Source organism: Pipistrellus hanaki, assembly GCF_964339955.1.
Source record: "Pipistrellus hanaki genome assembly, chromosome: 1".
Classification (NCBI taxonomy): Eukaryota; Metazoa; Chordata; class Mammalia; order Chiroptera; family Vespertilionidae; genus Pipistrellus; species Pipistrellus hanaki.
This window is the reverse complement of record NC_140503.1, coordinates 70,783,513-70,802,936: the sequence shown is the minus strand read 5'-3', so window position 1 is coordinate 70,802,936 and position 19,424 is coordinate 70,783,513. Positions and strand designations below refer to the sequence as shown.

The following is a 19,424-nucleotide window of genomic DNA, read 5'->3' as shown; positions in this document are numbered from 1 at the left end:
TAAAAATATCCTTGAGTAAATTGTATAATGATCCCTCACGTGAAAGGTAATTACTAAATGAAATGTAATTTCATATTTGAAAGGATCTGGGCCAGTTTACATAGTATTTTTATAACATTTAGATATTTGCTTAAAAGGTCCATTTCTTCCATAATAGTAAAATAAGTACTAATTATGAAATGTAATACTTGTAATAGTGAAATAAGTACTAATTATGAAATGTAAACTGAAAAGCACTTTGTAAACTGTACAAAGATTAGTATAATAAAAATTACTGCAGGATAAAATCTGCTTCAGAGCCAGAAGGAGAACAGATGGTAAGTGTGTTAAAGAAGGCTTACCCTATAGGAAGCCAGATTTAGGTCATTGCTGGATGAAAATTAAAAGAGGAACTAAGAGTTAAAGGAAAAGATGGAGAAAAACATTTAGTAGTGTCAACATAAGAAATGTCCAAACCTGTAAGAATTTTTATGAGTTTATTTGATCCAAACTGACTACAATTGCTTGGAAGCAAAATCTCAACAGATTTTTTCAGCAAATGGCAGTTTTACCATGTATTTTACACATCAGAATCAAAGAGGAAGATGTGTGGGGGTCTCTGAGATTGGATAAAAAGGAAAATGAATAGATACATATTTCCTTTACATTGGTGGATACGGGGTACTTAACAATAACATTTACAGCACAGAAAGATGGTATGAGGGAAAATAAGATAACAGCGAGGGTTTCTGTGGTCTCGTGTTCTGACAGGAGCGTGAGCCCTGAGGGTTTGAAAAGGAGATCACTGACATTTCAAAGGAATGTTCTCACAGATGCAAAAAAGACAATAGGCAGCTCAGATATTTGTCACGGGAGATATCCACCCAGGACGTGACTACCTGCCATGACTGCTCTTAGTTAGGAATTTTTATGTTCAGACCATCATAGGTCTCTGCAAGGCAGGCCTCCTTTAAGCTTGTCAGATTTAGTATGTGGCCCCTTTTTCATACACAGTAAGAAAGGGGAAGAGAATTTGAGGAATTAGAAAGATAGGAAGATTTAGTAACTAATTTTTACAATATCTCTTTGAAATGGCTGGAGCCTATCTATACTAATAAAATGGTAATATGCTAATTAGACCAGGAGACCTTCTGGGAGACCTTCTGGAGTCCTTCAGGACAAAGCCATGGTGGCGGGACCGAGGAAGAGGCAGTTAGGGGTGATCAGGCCAGGAGGGGAGGGCAGTTGGGGGTGATCAGGCTGGCAGGGGGGGCAGTTAGGGTGAGCAGGCCAGTGGGAGCGAGCAGGCAAGCAGGCAGAGTGGTTAGGGGCAATCAGGCAGGAAGGCAGGTGAGCAGTTAGCAGCTAGTGTTCCAGGATTGCAAGAGGGGTTCTGGATTGGAGAGGGTGCAGGCCAGGCTAAGGGACACTTCCCTGTGCACACATTTTGTGCACCAAGCCACTAGTCCTATCTAATAAAAGAGAAATATTCAGATTGACCATCACTCCAACCCACAATAGCTGCCCCCATGTGATCAAAGATGGCTGCCCCCATGTGGACACAAGATGGCCACCACAAGATGGCCAGCAGGGAAGCACCAGGCCTGCAAAGGAGGGCAGTAGGAGGCTATCAACCCTGCAGGGGAGGGCAGTTAGGAGTGACCAGGTCAGCAGAGGAGGGAAGTTAGGGGCAAACAGGCTGACAGGGGAGCAGTTAGACATCAATCAGGCTGTCAGGGCAGTGATTAGGGGGTGATCAGGCTGGCAGGCAGAAGTGGTTAGGGGCAATCAGGAAGGCAAGCAGGAGAACAGTTGGGAGCCAGCAGTCCTGGATTGTGAGAGGGATGTCTGACTGCCCATTTAGACCCAATCCTGGTGGGATCAGGCCTAAACGCAGTCAGACATCCCTCTAGGGGTCCCAGATTGGAGAGGTTGCAGGCTGGCCTAAGAGACACCACCACCACCACCAGCACCCCCTCTTCCGGATGAATTTTGTGCTCTGGGCCTCTAGTATTATATAAATCTCAATGCACTGTGTGGGAGGAACAAAATTTCCTCTTCCTTCAAGGTTCTTTTTGCTGGTCTAATAATTAGATAGGTAGGAGAAAGATTAGCAAGAAATGATAACTAAATTCATTACATACATATGTATAAGAATGTTGGTGGGAAGAATGACACCAGGTGTTAGACTAGTAGGGATAGACTGGACATTGGTTCAGCAACCTTGGTACTTGCATTCTGGTTAGGAAAGAATTCAGAGGTAAGACTCAAATTATAAGAGAAAGTGTGGCTCAGTGGTTGAGTGTGAACCCATGAACCAGGTCTCTCTCTCTCTCCCTCTCTTCTTTCCTCTCTCTAGAATCAATGAAAAACATGTCCTTGGGTGAGGCTTTAAAAATATATATATATGACTTAACCTCAAAACCACTAAATGGATGTCATGATTCTGATTTTTAAATATATATATATTGTTATTGATTTCAGAGAGGAAGGGAAAGGGAGAGAGAGACAGAAACATCAAGGATGAGAGAGAATCACTGATCAGCTGTCTCCTGCACACTTCACACTGGAAATCAAGCCCACAACCCAGACATGTGCCCTGACTGGGAGTTGAACCAGCAACCTCCTGGCTCATAGGTCAACGCTCAATTATTGAGCCACGCCAGCTGGGCGATTCTGATATTTTAAAAATCATTCTAATATTTTTCAAGCTTTGTGGGTAAATTTTTTTTACTTGTTTGTATTTTCATTTTTAAGTTAAGAGTTTTGGTCATTTGGCTGGTGTGGCTCAGTGTCTAGAGCATCAGCCCAAGCACTGAAAGGTCATGGGTTGCACTCTTGGTGAAGAGCATGTAACTAGGTTGCAAGTTCAATACCTGGCCCCAGTCAAGGCATGTGTGGGAGGCAACCAATCTTGGGTTTTAAGAGATTGTTGGGCTGAAACCAGTTTGGCTCAGTGGATAGAGTGTCGGCCTGCGGACTGAAGGGTCCCGGGTTTGATTCCGGTCAAGGACATGTACCTTGGTTGTGGGCATATTCCCGGTGGGGGGTATGCCAGAGGCAGCTGATCAATGTGTCTCTCTCATTGATGTTTCTAACTCTCTATCCCTCTCTCTTCCTCTCTGTAAAAAATAAAAAAATAAAAAAATAAAAAAAATAAAAAAAATCAATAAAAAATATTAAAAAAAAGATTGTTGGAGCCCATACGCAAAGGTGTGGGCTCAATTCCTGGTCAGGGCACAAACAACAAGCAACCAATCAATGTATAAATGAGTGGCACAATAAATCCATGTTTCTCTCTCTTTCTCCCTCTCTCTAAAAAAATAAAATAAATAAAAATCTCTCTCTATAAAAATCCTAACATGCAAATAGACTGAAAGGCAGAACAACTAAACAACGAACAACCGATCACTATAATGTGTGCTGACCATCAGGGGCATGCGCAGAACATGGCCAGTGTTGGCAGCAGGAGGCAGAGTGTGGAACATGGCAGGCATTGGCCATGGTGGGATGGTGGAGCAGGTGAGCAGGGGCACCAGATCAAGGTGGGGCACCGGTCGCTGTCATCCAGGCCAACCTCTGGTGGTTACTGAAAATTCTTTGCTCCTTTGCCCTGAGGTCCTGCCAAGTGCTTGCACCTGATGCCAGCACCAGTCCCACTCGCACCCACTGCTGGTGCCCAGTGTCAGCCCAGACCACTCCTGAGGGCTTCTCCACCTCCCTCTGCTCCTGAGGGGCTATCGAGGCAGGAGCCGCAACTCACACATACTGACAATGCCAGCCCCACTTACACCCACTGATGGTGCTGTGGTGATGCAGAGCAATTGGGGCTGGCGCCTTCAGTGCATGGGAGCAGGTGGCAGTGGGAGCGGGGCTGCCAGCAGACAGGAGAGTGGGGGCTAGGGAGGGAGGGGCCAGGCAGGGGCGTGGAGGACAGCCAAGACCCACCCCTGTGCCCACCACAGCCTCGTGTCCCACAGTTCCTTTCAAAGTGCACAAATTTGTGCACTGGGCCCCTAAATAAAAAATTAAAAAAAAAAAAAGGAGAATATTTGGACTATGGGAAAAGAGAACATAAATGTGTCTGGCCTGTTGGAGTGAGGACTGCAGGGCTGCCTAAGCATGGGGTCTTGTTCAGGGGAAAACATTGATAGGTAATAGGAGCCAGTCAGGGAAGAGCTGTGAGTGAACCAATGAACAAGGAAGATTGAAACAGGGAGCTATTTTAGGATTTAGTATGGGAATCACACAATAAAAGGAATATATTCACCCTAGGCAGTTTGGCTCAGTGGATAGAGTGTCGGCCCCTGGACTGAAGGGTCTCAGGTTTGATTCCTGTGAAGGGCACGTATCTTGGTTGAAGGCTTCATCCCCGGCTTTGGTTGGGTTGCGTATGGGAGAGAACAAATTGATGTTTCTCTCCCTCTGTCTCTCCCTCTCCCTTCCACTCTATCTAAAATATCAATGGAAAAATGTCTTCCAGTGAGGATTAACAACAACAACAAAAACAACAACAAAATACTTTCAGATGATTAACAGGATAACAGTTTGCAGGGTGAGTTTGAGGAATAAACTCAATGTGGGATAAATAGGCTGCAGTAAATGAGTAAAGGTCTTCAAACCATTATGTAATATCTTTTTTTGGTGGTCAATCTTTTATTGAAACATTTTCCTTTGTAGTTCTTAACTAGCCAGACATTCCACTGTACCACTGTTGATACCACCTATGATGTCATGAGGGTGGCGGCCATAGACATTGCAGCCCTCAGACTGGGCAGTCCCAGTATCTCTTTTACGGTTCCAGAGAGTTCTCTAGCTAAAGATCAGTGCCGCCCGCATCTGTTGGGCAATGCTGACAATCTCATCAAAAGTGGTATTTCCACTGTGCTTCTTGGTTTTCTGCTTCTATAATATCTTTATGATGTTATTTTCTGGGTAGAATATGGTTGCCTATAGAAGATTCATTGCAAACACTCAGAAAGGTCTCCAAATTAGTGTAAAGAAATATAAAGTAGTGTTGAGTAAATTAGAGAACTATATGAAGTTTTAATTAGGTGTTTTGTCTGGATTTATCAGAGATTACCTTCAAACACTCCAGTGGAAGATGCTTATGACATCCTGAGGTGCTAAAGGAGGCAGAGGGGGAGAGGCAATGATGATTGTACTAGTAAAGTTCTATTTGACTTGTTGAATGGAAAAAAGTAGATGACTAGCTAGGCTGAGGGCATATAGGATGATAGATAGAGGACAATATTCAGCTAATTACTTGGGTTAAAAGTATATGTGGCATCACAGCTGTTACTACTTTTCCTTTCTTTCTCTTCTTTTTGTCAGGTGGCTGAGAATTAAAAGGAGGGAAGATTATAGGGAATCCATTATGCAAGTAATATCTTCAAAGATAATTGCTTCTTTAATAAAAAACAAAAGTCCTCAGGCAGATGCTCTATCCACTGGGCCTGGTCATCCCCAACTGCTCTCCCCTGCAGGCCCAGCCACCCCCAACTTCTCTCCTCTGCAGCCTGGTCACCCCTAACTGACCTCCCCTGGAGGCTTGATCATCCCTAACTACCCTCCCCTGTTGGCCTGATCGCCCACAACTGCCCTCCCCTGCTGGCCATCTTGTGGTGGCCATCTTGTGTCCCTATGGGGGCAGCCATCTTGTGTGTTAGAGTGATGGTCAATTTACATAATACTCTTTTATTAGATAAAATAGTTCTTTTAAAAACATAAATAAGTAGGGAATGACAAAGATCATGCAGTAAAACTGATTTCTGGTAAAATAAAAAGTAGTTTTTATTAACATTTTATGGACCTTTTTATTCTATAAGAACAATAAATAATAAAACATTTGGGTGTTTATTATTGTTTACTTAAGACAAGAATTACATGAATTAGCCCTAACCACTTTGGCTCCATGGATAGAGTGTCAGCCTGAGGACTGAAGGGTCCCAGGTTCTATTCTGGTCAAGGGCAGGTGCCTTGGTTGCCGGCACATCCCCAGTGGGGGGTGTGCAGGAGGAGGCTGATCAATGTTTCTCTCTCATCAATGTTTCTCTCTCTCTCTTTTCCTCTCTGTAAAAAATCAATAATATATATATATATATATATATATATAAAAGAATTACATGAATTACATGTCAACCTCACATCTTCTGGGTTCTTCTGAGTAAGTGCTATATCCTATCTAATAAAATAGAAACATGCAAATTGACCGTACCTCTACTATGTCCACAAGCCACACATACCAGCCAATCAGAAGCTAGTATGCAAGTTAACCCAACCAAGATGGTAGTTAATTTGCATATGCAGATGCAGAGTAAAGACTGAAGACAGGGTAGAAAGAAGCCAAGTGCTGCAGAAGGGAGTGAAGCTTTGGTGGAGAAGGGAGGGAAGCAGGCAGGGTGGCAGAGACCTCAGCAGGAAGCCCTATTGCAAGCAGCAATCTTTCTGCAACAGGCCTCTAGTGAAATATATAATAAGGAAAAGACAGTCTACCAATCTGTTCTGAGACAATAGTAATTTCCCCTACAAATAAAAGTTAACGATTAATACAAATTACACTCTGTTTAAAACACCATGACACTGAAATAGGTAATAAGCAGGGAGAATGCTGTGAGGAATAGGAATTAAAGTCTGCCATCAAAAAACTTATCATCCAAGAGGGGAGAAATGTTAAGTGTAAAGTTAACCACAGCTATGAGATACTTTAAAAAAAAAAAAAAATATATATATATATATATATATATATATATATATATATATATATATTTGAATTTTTACAGAGAGAAAGAGAGAGGGATAGAGAGTTATAAACATCTATTAGCTGCCTCTTGCACACCCCCCACCGGGGATGTGCCCGCAACCAAGGCACATGCCCTTGAAGGGAATCGAACCTGGGACCCTTCAGTCTGTAGGCAACACTCTATCCACTGAGCCAAACCGGTTTCAGCCTATGAGATACTTTTAAATAAACTGTAATATGGCAATTGAGCTGAGCTTTAAGCATTTTAAGTATGTTTTCCCTGGATTGTTTGTTCAAAGTTGACAATTTGAAAAGTAAAGAAAAACACACATACAAAAAAGCACATGTACTGGTAATTTCCCTACCAGGAGAGAACCATTATTAATATTTTAGTATATTCTTTCTTACATGCTTTTCATTTTTCCTTTAAAGTAGACTAAAGCATCTGGCCAGTGTGGCTCAGTGGTTGAGCACCGACCCATGAACGAAAAGGCCCTTGGTTCGATTCCCAGTTGGGGCACATGCCTTGGTTATGGGCTTGATCCCCAGTAGGGGGCATATGGAAGATGGCTGATGGATATTTCCTTCTCATTGATGTTTCTATCTCTCTATCCCTCTCTCTCTATAAAATCAATAAACACATGTATTTAAAAAGAAATAAATAAAATAGCCTAAAGCAATACATACATGCATGTGGCAAAAAATTGAAACAATAGAGAAATGCACACAACTGAAAAAGGTTGTCAATCAAGTTCACTGTCATCAATTCAATGCCAAGAGGACACCCAAATGTGGGGTGCAGTGAAGAGAGACTTTATTCAAGTGAAGCAGCTGAGGTGTTACAGTACTTGTTACAGTCCACGCAGGGGAAATGCCGCTGAAAGTGTGCTCTGCTGGACTCAGGGGAAGCTGGCTTATATAGAGGGTAATTCCTGCCCATAGTTCAATTGGCATTTCTATGCAAATGAGGACTCCGAATCCAAACTATTTGATTGGTCTCAATAGCACTGTTGTGATGGATGAGAATTGCCCATTCTGAGGGACAATTATTGAGTTGCTCAGATTAGTCTGTAAAGATGAAAATGAGGGTATAACTGCATAGCTCCAATTGGAATGGGAAGGTCTGAGTCTCATGGGTCCAAATGTAATACCAGGAGCTATTTATTTTTTAAATATATTTCTATTGATTTCAGAGAGGAAAGGAGAGGACGAGAGAAACAGAGACATCAGTGATGAGAGGGAATCATTGATTGGCTGCCTCCTGCATGTTGAACCAAGCCTGCAACCAAGGCATGTGCCCTTGACTGGAATCGAACCTGGGATCCTTCAGACCACAGGCCGACGCTCTATCCACTGAGCCAAACTAGCTAGGGCCAGGAGCTATTTTATAAGGCTCAGCTCAGATGGCAGGAACACAGTGCCAGAGGCTTGGCAGCCCAGTCTGTGGCTTTTCCCTGAAATGCAGTGTGCATGAAAGGCCCCTATAAACAACAGCTAGCTACTAGACCCTGGTTATAAATTTGGGCCCAGTTAACCCTTATGGTCCTCCTTATGAGTTCTTTTTTTATTTTTTACCTTTTCTTACAACTTTTTAATGAGTGCCCATTGCATGGAATAAAGTCCAAATTCTAGAGCAGTGTAAATGTGGCTCTTTAAGAACTGACAGACATTTTCTACAATTCCTTACATGCACAATACATTCCAACCTTACTAAATTAATTTAAAAATTTGAATTTACCATAGTGTTTTATCTATCTTGTTTTGTATATAAGCTGTTCTCTAAGCCTAAAATATACTTTCATTGAAGATTTCTTATCTTATCTCAGTTCAATTAATGTATCCTCAGGCTATTATATTTATTAAACACTATTAAAAACTACCTTACAGCCGAAATCGGTTTGGCTCAGTGGATAGAGGGTCAGCCTGCGGACTGAAAGGTCCCAGGTTTGATTCCAGTCAAGGGCATGTACCTTGGTTGCAGGCACATCTCCAGTAGGGGGTGTGCAGGAGGCAGCTGATTGATGTTTCTAACTCTCTATCCCTCTCCCTTCCTCTCTGTAAAAAAAAAAAAAAAAAAAAAAAAAAATCAATAAAATAGATTTAAAAAACACACACAAAATAACTACCTTCCGGTCATTTTTAAAAGATGCCCATTTTTTTTCTTAAATCGAGTTGCTTGAGGGCAAGGACTATATATAAATCTTCATAATATCTCCCATGCCTTGCTTATTGTATTTGTTCAATAAATGCTGATTGGGTAAGTGAATATTTTTTTTTTCTTTTTGAGAATATTATAGGGTTCTTCCTTTGAAGATGCCAGAGATTTCTAGACAGGTAGGCTCTTTGTAATTTGCTTTTTTTTACTCAATGTTCATTTCAAGATTTATCCATGTTGATATAAGTGCTTATATTTGCTTATTTTAATCTCTGTATTACTCCATAAGGAGTCCTTTTAAACAGATAAATTATTCCTTCTCATTCATTCTTGGGGGTCAATGAGATAAGAGGTTCGCTCCCCCAAATGTATGTTGAAATAAATTTCCAAGTTCAAGATGGAGTTGTTCCTAGCCTGTCTGGTATGGCTCAGTTGGTTGAGCGTTGTTAGATGTATGGAAAAGTCTCCTGTTTGATTCCCTTTCAGGGTACACACCCAGATTATGGTTTAATCCCAGTCAGGGTGCATGTGGGAAGCAGCCGACAGATGTTTCTCTCTCACTTTCTCCCTTTTGCTTTCTCTCTCTCTCTCAAATCAATAAAAACATTAAAAAAAGATGGAGTTGCTCCTGCCGGAGTGTCACTTCAGCAAAGTGAAGTTTTCTGTAAAAGCTCTGCTCCACAGAAACCCAGTCATCCAATTACAAAGGCCACAGAACTCTGGGCTCTTCTTTGTTCATTCATCTTTATAAAGTCAGATAACCTCAGAAAACCATGCCATGTTTCTGCTTTGCTATTTCTAATGCTATATAAAAGTTGCTCTTGCCTGAAATCCTTCAAGAATGCTTCACTGCCTGTGAGGTCCTGTATTCCTCCTCTGTGCATTGTTTTCCCTTGAATAAGGACATCAAACTCATTACTGAATTGTTTTCATTTTGTTATTTGACAGGTAACTTATAGGTACTTTATGAATCTCTCTGGAATTCAGAACTAATTCAAAATGATGCATCAGGGGAAAATATACAAAAAACAAAATAATGCACCAAATTGCCTTCACATGTACCTATTTCTCTTAAAACGTATATATATCGATATATACACACACACACAATCGCATTATCTAGTGTTCTGCACCTCGCTTTCCCTAACAGCCCAGAGAAATCTCCCCTGTTCTTAGTAGAGCTGGTCCATTGCCTGCACAACTGATATAATATGATCAGACGGGATTGCTTCTCCACCTTTTGGGTAAAATCAAGTGTAATAGGTTGGAGACAGGCCATTTCAGGATGAGGGTAATCTGGGGCCCAGATTAGGATGGGCGAGCGGGAAACAAATGGGGTAGGCCAATTTGGTTGGCATGTGTAGGGTATTAGTGAGATGATGGGGTCAGACAATGGGTATTTAGGCCCGTATTTTAGACTTCCTTTACTTTTGCAATGGAGAGCAATAAATTGGACCGGGTGAGATAAAGGGTTGTCTGAGGATGGGCTTGACAGGCTAAGGGAAATTTTCCAGGAGGGAACTGACATTCCAGTCTGGAACTGCGAAAAAATCTGAGGTTGGAAAAACCGCAAGGCTGTCTCTTCATTGCTCCCTCCCCGCTCCCAAATAACTCATTTCTTATTCACTAGGCGCTTCTCCTTATTCCTAGGCCCGAGGCTAGGGCAGATGGTTCCCGAGCCCGCCGCCAGCGGAAACCCCTCCCTCCCTCCCCGCCCTAGCGCAGCGGGAATTCCAAGATATGGGCGGTCCTTCCATTAGGCGCTCCGAGGAGCCGAGATAGGATAGGGCGGCCGCCAATCAGACCTGCCGGGTACCCGGATGTGAAGCAGTGCGCGATACAAAGGCGAGTTTCCACCCGGCTCTTCCTCAGGTACAGTGGCCAATAAGCATGACTCATAAGATGAGTGACAGGAAAAAGAACCAGTTACAAACTGGTTCCTCTCACGCATGTGGAAATTCTACCGCTTAGCCCAACCCACTGCTTGTTGTGATTGGACAGAATTGTGAGGAGCGGTAGAATTGTCTAATTAGAAGCGGGAGCGAGAAAAATCGCAACCAATAGGAAGATTCTCAGTAGTGGGGCGGGGGCTAGGCCTTCGCCTCGGCGGCAGAGGAGACTCGGGGGCCATTTTGTGAAGAGACGAAGGCTGAGCGGTCGCAGGCGTGTTGCTGACCTCGAACAGTAGTCGGCTTCTCTACGTAGAACCCGGGAGTAGGAGATTCAGAATCGAATCTCTTCTCCCTTTTCCCTCCAGGTGAGTAGAGGAGATAGAAGCAGGGGGAGGCGCTGGGTTCCTCGGTGAGCGCGAGGGGATGTGGGAGAGATGACGAGGGAACCCTTCTCTCGTTAACTAGGCCCCCATTTATTCTCTTCAGCAGCGGGGGATGAGGTCCTCTGCGGGAGAGAGGTTTGTAGGCCTCAGCCCTCGTGTAGATTTAACCTGGTGTCCTCTAGGCCACCATCAGCAGCGGAAGTGTCCTTTTTCCTTTCTCTTTCTGTGCTAACGGCTGCTTTCCTTTCATTTTTTACGACCATGAGGTCTCCAAGAGGGATCATGAAAGGGAAGATCCGAGATGCTCGTTAACATCGTTGAAGTTCGCGTAGTGCTGGTGCCTCTTGTTAAATTTAAAAATAGGGCGGGGTTGGGGGAAGGATTACCACCAGGTAGACATTTTACCGCGTGTCTCTCAATTCTGGAGCGTGCCGCAGGGCATAAGGATAATAGATATTACAATAGCTTTATTATTTTATAGATTACTTATATTTTACTCTGAGAAAATGATGGACCACGGAGTATTTATTTTCTTTTTTTTTTTTTAAAGAATAATCATATATTAACTACTAATTAAAGCTGACTTTTTATCTGCAGGTTATAAATCACTTGAAATATAAGTTAGTGGAATTTTCCTTGAGGTAGGTATTACTGTCTTTTGGGAAGAAATAGAGGCATAAGAATGTTGGTTGCCAGGGTTAAAGGGAATCAGGAGCGGAACTAGTAAGGAATTTAACCACTAGGTTAAGTCAAGTGGTTTTATCTAGCTTCAGGGATAACAGGCACTCAGTACTGGATTTGAATCGTTACAAGAACCTAATTACAGCATCCACTAGCAGTAACTGGAGCTTCCCAAACTGCACTTGGGAGAAATATTTAGGAGTGCATTTTTTACTAATACAATGTTCCAAGATGATAAAGTCTAATTTTCAGGATATTCTGGCATTAGTCTTCCAGACCTTCTAAACTGGCAAAATTCATAACTACTTTTTTAAAGCAAGTATCAATGAGCCTACTAATTGCCAGGTCCTGAACTTTATTAAAAATTTCTAAGTTTATAAAAAAGATATTTCTAAGTAGTACCACATTGTCTTATCCAAGAAATCCCTATTTAGGGGATGAGGCGGGCTACAAGGGGTCATTTAGGGGAAAAGGAACATCTGTAATACTTTAAACACAAGATTAAAAAAATTGCTATTTATATGTGTAATTGATTTTAATTTTCATAATTGTTAATCGTGTAAACCAGTACTGCAAGGTAAATTTATTCCTTAAGAAACCTACTTGGTAAGGAAGTAAAAGTACTCTTATTCTAGATACCCTTGCATTTGTTGATTCCTCACCATTGTAATAGGAATCAAAATCATTTTTTAAGCCTAATTATTTAATACATGAGCTTAAAACTAAAGTTTATTACTGCAGAATTGTTAGAAATGAGTTAAGGGCGGTAATTGCTTAAATTAGTAGGTAAAAAGCATTTACCTACTAAAATATTGTTGGCAAATAAATGTCAGGAATTAATATTTAAGAACAGTTATTGGTGAATTGAAATCAATTGAAGAGCACTAGATGTGTTAGATCAAAATGTACCAAGATAACAATTATTTGAGTTAATGTTCATCTGGAATGATTTGGCTATAGAATTAATATCTGAACTATTCATTTTTTTCAAATACGTAGGTATTTAGAGCATTTATATATTTGCTAGAGAGGAAGGGTTTAAGAAGGGTGACTAAATTGCAGATCTGACCTTTTTGTTTCCTATACTGATGACACAGGAATGCTTGGTGATGGTTGCTATTCTTTTGGTAGAGACTTTAAACATTGCTTATATTTTTAATTAGGTCTCTAGAGAGTTTCACATAGCAGGCAACCAACCTTGTTTTGGATGGAGCTCCTGTTAGAAACAAGCAAGGAATAAGCTCCAAAATAGCTAGTTATTTAAATCTTTTTTTTAAACATTTTTTATTGATTTTTCACAGAGAGGAAGGAAGAGGGATAGAAAGCTAGAAATGTCAATGAGAGAGAAACATAGACCAGTTGCCTCTTGCACACCCCCTACTGGGGATGTGCCCACAACCAAGGTACATGCCCTTGACCGGAATCGAACCTAGGACCTTTTAGTCCGCAGACCGACGCTCTATCCACTGTGCCAAACCGGTTTTGGCTAGTTATTTAAATCTTAAAGATTATTTTAACTGGTGAAATTGTGAGATATTAATTAACTGGAGAGTGTAACAGTTGAAGAAATTTTAGCCTAGGAATTATGAGAACTGGATTTTACATCCCCCACCCCAATGCTATTGTTATCTGTCAGGCACATGAGTTAAATGATTTAAATATTAGTTAAACACATATAGAAATAAAATTGAAGTCTAATCATTTGTATCTAGAAGTTTTGAAAAGATACAGAAATAGTTTTACGATTAGAAGCAGTTTTTGTATATCATTAATGTTAACTGCCTTTAATGAAAGTATTTTAGTCTTCTAAGTAATTTTTCTAAGTTTTTATTGATTTAATAGAGGACGGGGGAGGGATTGAGTGATAGAAACATCAATGATGAGAATCATTGATGGGCTGCCTCCTGCATGCCCCATACTGGGGATGGAGCCCATACCTGGGCCTGCGCCCTGAAAAAATAGGTTTTATTTTTTAATCCCATATAATAGGTTTTGGGATTCTGTGTGGATAAAACCTATTTTTATCCACGCAGATAAAAAAACCTCCTGGTTCATAGGTCAATGCTCAGCCACTGAGCCATGCCTGAAAAAAGTAATTTTTTCAGTTGTGGGCTTTTGGGACAGCTTTGTATTTGCTCATACTTAATATGTATACTCATTCATTCTCATTGGGATCAGGGAAGATTATGGTTTTGTACATAATTAGATTTACTAGAGCAGTGGTTGGCAAACTGCGGCTCCAGAGCCACATTCGGCTCTGGCCCCTTGAGTGTGGCTCTTCCACAAAATACCACGTGCGCTGTGTGCGATTGAGACTTCGTGGCTCATGCGCAGACGTCAGTTTTTGGCTCTCAAATTTCAATCGTACTGTTGATACTTGGTTCTGCTGACTAATGAGTTTGCCGACCACTGTACTAGAGAATTGACTGGTGAGAACCAGAAAGACTAGATATAGCATAACTGCTTGTGTTATCTAAGATACTGGAAATGTGGGCGCTAAAAAGAATAAGGATTACTATTGGGCTGTTTTTTAAAATTCCTTGGTGTATTTACTATAAGTTATACTTGGATATTTTTTATATAATATCAGGAACACATTCAAACCTGTTGTCAGTACACTGGAAGGATGAGGCATTTTACTTATAAAGAATTTATCTTAACTAGGGGAATAGTGGTTCCTCATTAAACTCTTCACAGTCCCTAATCTTGAGCTGACATCAGAATCAGCAAGACGGCTAGGCTAGTTAAAACATTGCTAGGCTCTCTAGCCCCAGAGTTTATAATTAAGTCAGACTGGAGTGGGCTCCATCATTTGCATTCCTAATAAGTGCCATGTGATACCAGTTGTTGGACCTCCCTTCGAGAATTACCCCTATAGAAGGGATCCAAACCATTCAGGATTGTCAAAGTACAGTATAATTTAGCTATACTATTTATTACGAAGTGTTGGAATTAGGAGCTAAAATAGTGTTTTTGTGGTTTTTTATGAGTGATAGCTACTTAGTTTATAACATCTTGGGAGATATCTTCGAAAGATATCGTAATAGCTTCTTTTTAAGTTTTTGTCTTTTAAAAAATATTTTTATTGATTTCAGAGTAAGGGAGAGGGAGAGAAAAGAGAAACATCAGTGAATAGAAACATTAGTGATGATAGGCTGCCTTCTGCAGGACCCCCAACTGGGGATTGAGTCTACAATCAATCCAAATACCCCAACCTGGAATTTTGAACGGTGACCTGGTTCATAGGTCAATACTTAACTATGGAGTCACATTGGCTGGTCAAGATTATGTCTTTTGACACATGTGCAAAAGATTTGTTTAGAGATGAGCCACAAAGTTATTTAACATACCCTGGAAATTTTAAGTACCAGATTCAGGCTATGACTTTAAGAAATAAAAATTGATTATACTTTCCAAACACTGAATCCAAGGAGATAACATTTAAAAGGATGTACATTTTTCTACAGCTTTTTCTGTAGTTTGTCCATTTGTACAAGTTTACACATCAAAACAAGTATTTCAGTAACTTACATGTCATGCCTAAACTGGTCTGCTTTAAAAAAATTTAGTTTAAATTTTAGATTTACAGTACCTGTCCCATTGTTGTAGTATTCATATATAGTTGACTTTGAACACTTTCAAAGTCAGTTTGATGAGAATAAAACCTAACTGAATATTGAAATGTGAATGCAACTAGTCCATTCTTATTTACTCAAAAGACCTACAGTCTTAATTGCAGATTCTGTTTTTGCTTGTAGTATTCATATATAGTTGACTTTGAACACTTTCAAAGTCAGTTTGATGAGAATAAAACCTAACTGAATATTGAAATGTGAAAGCAACTAGTCCATTCTTATTTACTCAAAAGACCTACAGTCTTAATTGCAGATTCTGTTTTTGCTGTCATGTTATTTTTTAAGTTATATATAAGATTCTTTGAATTAGCTATGTATACTTATAAATTAGTGACCACTAATTATAGACCACTGAAACAAACTTAAGGACCATAATTTTTCACCTGTTTTTATGGCATTAAATATTCAGTAGCCATAATCTTTTCCTTCATCTTTGGTTTTTCATTCTGTCAGTGAATAAATAATGTGTTCCTTGTTTAAAGCATCTTTTTTACTGTAGAACTTACCAGGTCTTGTGATTTGTTCACTTAATTGGTTTTGAGAATCGATGTCCTCTCTCATGTATCTTCATGGTAGACCATTCTCCTTCAGTCTATATAACAGAAAAAAACTACATGGACTTAAAATTTAAAAACCCATGAATTTGCTTACCTTCATTAATCTTCCTTCATCCTTGAGATTTGCTCACTTCTTTACCCTCTGTTGGCTTGATATATATATAATTTTGACCAAACTGGTTATCAAGATAAAAGTTTGAACTTACACCTTTTTTGAGACCCTTAAGGGAATACATGCACTTATTTTGATAATTCTAGTTATCTACTAATGTTGAAGAATTGTGAAGAGAATCACTGGTAGAAGTGATTTCTTAGAGGCTCTCCTCAATCCCAGTGGAATGTTATGCTTTACCAAAATGTGTTAGAAGCAATGGACAGATGTTTCTGTCTTGGGGGTTTAGGGCACAACATTTCTGAGGAACTCTGACTCAATCTGTCCCTTCTCCTTTCACAGGGCAGCAAGGCGAACCCCATCCCTACTCACTGGAGCTCAGCTTTGATTTTTAACCTCCTTTCCCCACCCTTCCAGAACACACACATTCCCATTCCAAAACTGATTTTATAAAGAGCATTTTAAAAATAACGATGCAACTTGGTGTGCACTACAGCAAATTTACAGGTTTTTTTTTTTTAATTGTTTTCAAATTCGGGACTTGGATTTAAGATGTAATTTTTAAAATTTCTATTTCTATTTTTTTCTGCAGCAGTTGGGTTAGAGGAGGAGGAGCCTTTTAGCCTCTCATACACTGACCTCTCTATTTCCTCGTGTATTTTTAAGATTGGTGGATGATGTGGAAAGGGCCTTGCTTGTCTGCTATTGAGAACTTTACCCTTGCGGTTTTTATGGAAACTGCTTTTGGAAAGAGAAAAGAAATGAACTTTACTGACTTGACATTTTTGCACCTCCCGTTTTTCTAATCTGGGCTATTTTTATTTTTGTTTTTTTACAGTGAGATTTTTTTGATCTTCAGCTACAGTAAGTTATTCCATTTTTTTTTACATTTTTCCTGACTTTCCGCTGATTTCCTTTTTATTGTTGTTACTAGTTACTATTATTTATTATTATTATACTTAATGATGGTGATGATAATGATGATAATGACTGATGATTTTTAACCGGATTAAAATGGAGTTTTTCTGAATGTTCATAAGATTTCTCCTGCCTCCTAATTGACTTTGGAGTTTTCCATCTTGGGAGAGAAAGCGAAGGCATTAGATTTTTAAGTGGATTGATCACATAAACCTTTTCTCTCCCAACCCCCCCCTTGCCCTCATCCCTTCCCCCACGCTCGAAAGAACTGGCTAAGTCTGTGACGTTATTTTTCCTGATCTATAACTTAATTGTTTTAGAGCATCTCTGGACGTCTGTATTTTTAATTTTTTTATTTTTATTTTTTTTATTTTTAAATCTTTCATTTGTTAAATTTTTAAACTGTGCTGCAATAAAATGTGTGTGGTACTATTTAACACCTATGATGGTGATGGCATTTTCCCAGAAAGCCATCTTCCTCCTGTTCCCCTTGAAATCCCATCCTGCTTTTCCTGTACACTACCCCTCACAAACCACAAGCTGCAGCAACATGGATGCCCAGCCTGGAGCAACGGCAGCCAGGATGACCTGGAGCCAGGGGGGCCTTCGGAACAGATGCACACCCTTCCTGGGTGATGGTAAGAGGTGTAAGGTCCACTGGTTTCATTGTGAAGACTAGGAAATACACCAGTCTAAGTTTAGTTGATGGAGGTATAGGTGATACTTCTGGAAATGTTAGGTTAATCCTTTTGTTTGTTTCAAGAGATGTTTCCAAGGGAGGCCACTTAAATTTTTTGTAAACTAATGGAATTAGAAGTATCTAGTTAACTTAGCTTACTGGGAATTTTTGATAAATGAAAAAAGCTGAAGTTTAAATATACTTTAGAATGAAATGGCTTTTAAAAATATATATTTTTACCTGGGGATTGACCTGCATCCTGGGCATGTGCCCTTGACCAGAATTGAACTCTAGGCACCTTCAGTCCACAGGCCAACCAACCCTTTATCCACTTAGCTAAACCAGCTAGGATATCTTTTTTTTTATTAAACTTTTTTTTTTTTAGAGGAGAGAGAAATAGCAATTTGATGAATTTGTTCCACTTACTTATGCATTCATTGGTTGCTTTTTATATGTGCCCTGACTAGGGATGGGAACTCCCATATCTTTGGCAGATTGGGCGATGCTCCAACCAACTGAACTACCCAGCCAAGGCTAAAATGGCTTGTTTTAATAATTAGCAACAAAGCAGTTAGTTTTCTTTTTATTGCAAATTAGTGAAAATTTTCTGACATTTGGAGTCATCTTCCTTGGGTTTGTGACAGCAATTTTGTGTTGTATTCTATTAACTTTTTATTAAAATTTAACACGAATCAAACCACAAGCTTGCTGTAATATTAAAATGCTATCTCATGGGAAGGTTTTTTTAAAAAACAAAGGGATAGGAAGGCTTTTTAACCTTTAAACGGGGAAATCTGGTTAATCTTTGTATCCAAATTAGAGAAAATCAAGGCTTGACCTCTTTTTCAATGATGATTTATGGCCTAGTTAGATGTTGGGAAAGAGTGTATTCTCAAGGGTGATAAGGAAGGAATGAATCTGCTCTATTCACAGGAATAATATAGAGATTAATAAGGATATAAATTGCCAAAGAATTTTTAAAAGTTTGCAACCTGTAATATTTTACCGACAGTGCAATATTTTGATAACTAATTGTAATAGTTTTGAGCTGGGGCAAAAAGAATGCTTTTTAAAGGCATATTCATTGCTTTGTTAGGATAAATCACACGCTAGACCCCTTCCCTTACTTGTTCTGGAAATGGTAAAATCTAGTTAAAGTGAACACTAAAGGTAGCCTTAAAGGAAAACAGAATGGAAAAAAGTTAAAGAATGTCATAAGGTTATCTAGAAAATATTTTTGTATATTTTCATTCATAACATTTTAAGTGGCATGAAGAAATGATAAGGGTTATTTAGGTAGATTAGGGTTATTTTTGTTTGTTTGTTTGTTTTTTCATGGTAAAGACTGCTTTATTGGTAGCAGTTAGTACAAGTCAATAAATATTGATTCCCCCAAAGAACTCAGTTACTGTTAGCTTACTGGTCCATAGAGAGCTGAATGAAATTGAACCAGCTGGTTGCTGGGGGGATAACTGACGTCAACCCTGCTTTTTGGGAAAATCTTCCATTCATTTTGGGAAATGAAGCCATAGCCAGCTGATATGTGGCATAAATTGTTCCACCAACTGTAGGAATCATGGTAGCTCTATACAGGAGGGCAGCAGCTACCCCGCCTTTTAGATGCACTGGAATTCCATTGTCCTCCTGAAATAGCTTGTTTCTCTTGAACTTTATTTTCAAACTGCCGGCGT

General features: G+C 39.8%; 1 protein-coding gene across 45 annotated transcripts in view; it reads left to right on the top strand.

Annotated features, from left to right (window-relative positions):
* Positions 1-10,962: 10,962 nt before the first annotated feature.
* The window catches only part of HNRNPC (heterogeneous nuclear ribonucleoprotein C), a 50,026-nt gene continuing 41,564 nt past the window's right edge, over positions 10,963-19,424 (top strand). For 9 of the 45 annotated variants that reach the window (XM_084863237.1, XM_084863224.1, XM_084863220.1 and 6 more), the window contains exons 1-2: positions 10,979-11,133; positions 16,975-17,000. The gene's annotated coding sequence lies outside the window, so the exon portion shown is untranslated. Of the gene's footprint in view, positions 11,134-11,748; positions 11,793-16,478; positions 16,644-16,974; positions 17,001-17,520; positions 17,693-19,424 lie in introns of those variants that run through there. The other 36 variants (XM_084863238.1, XM_084863235.1, XM_084863228.1 and 33 more) reach the window with 16 other exon arrangements.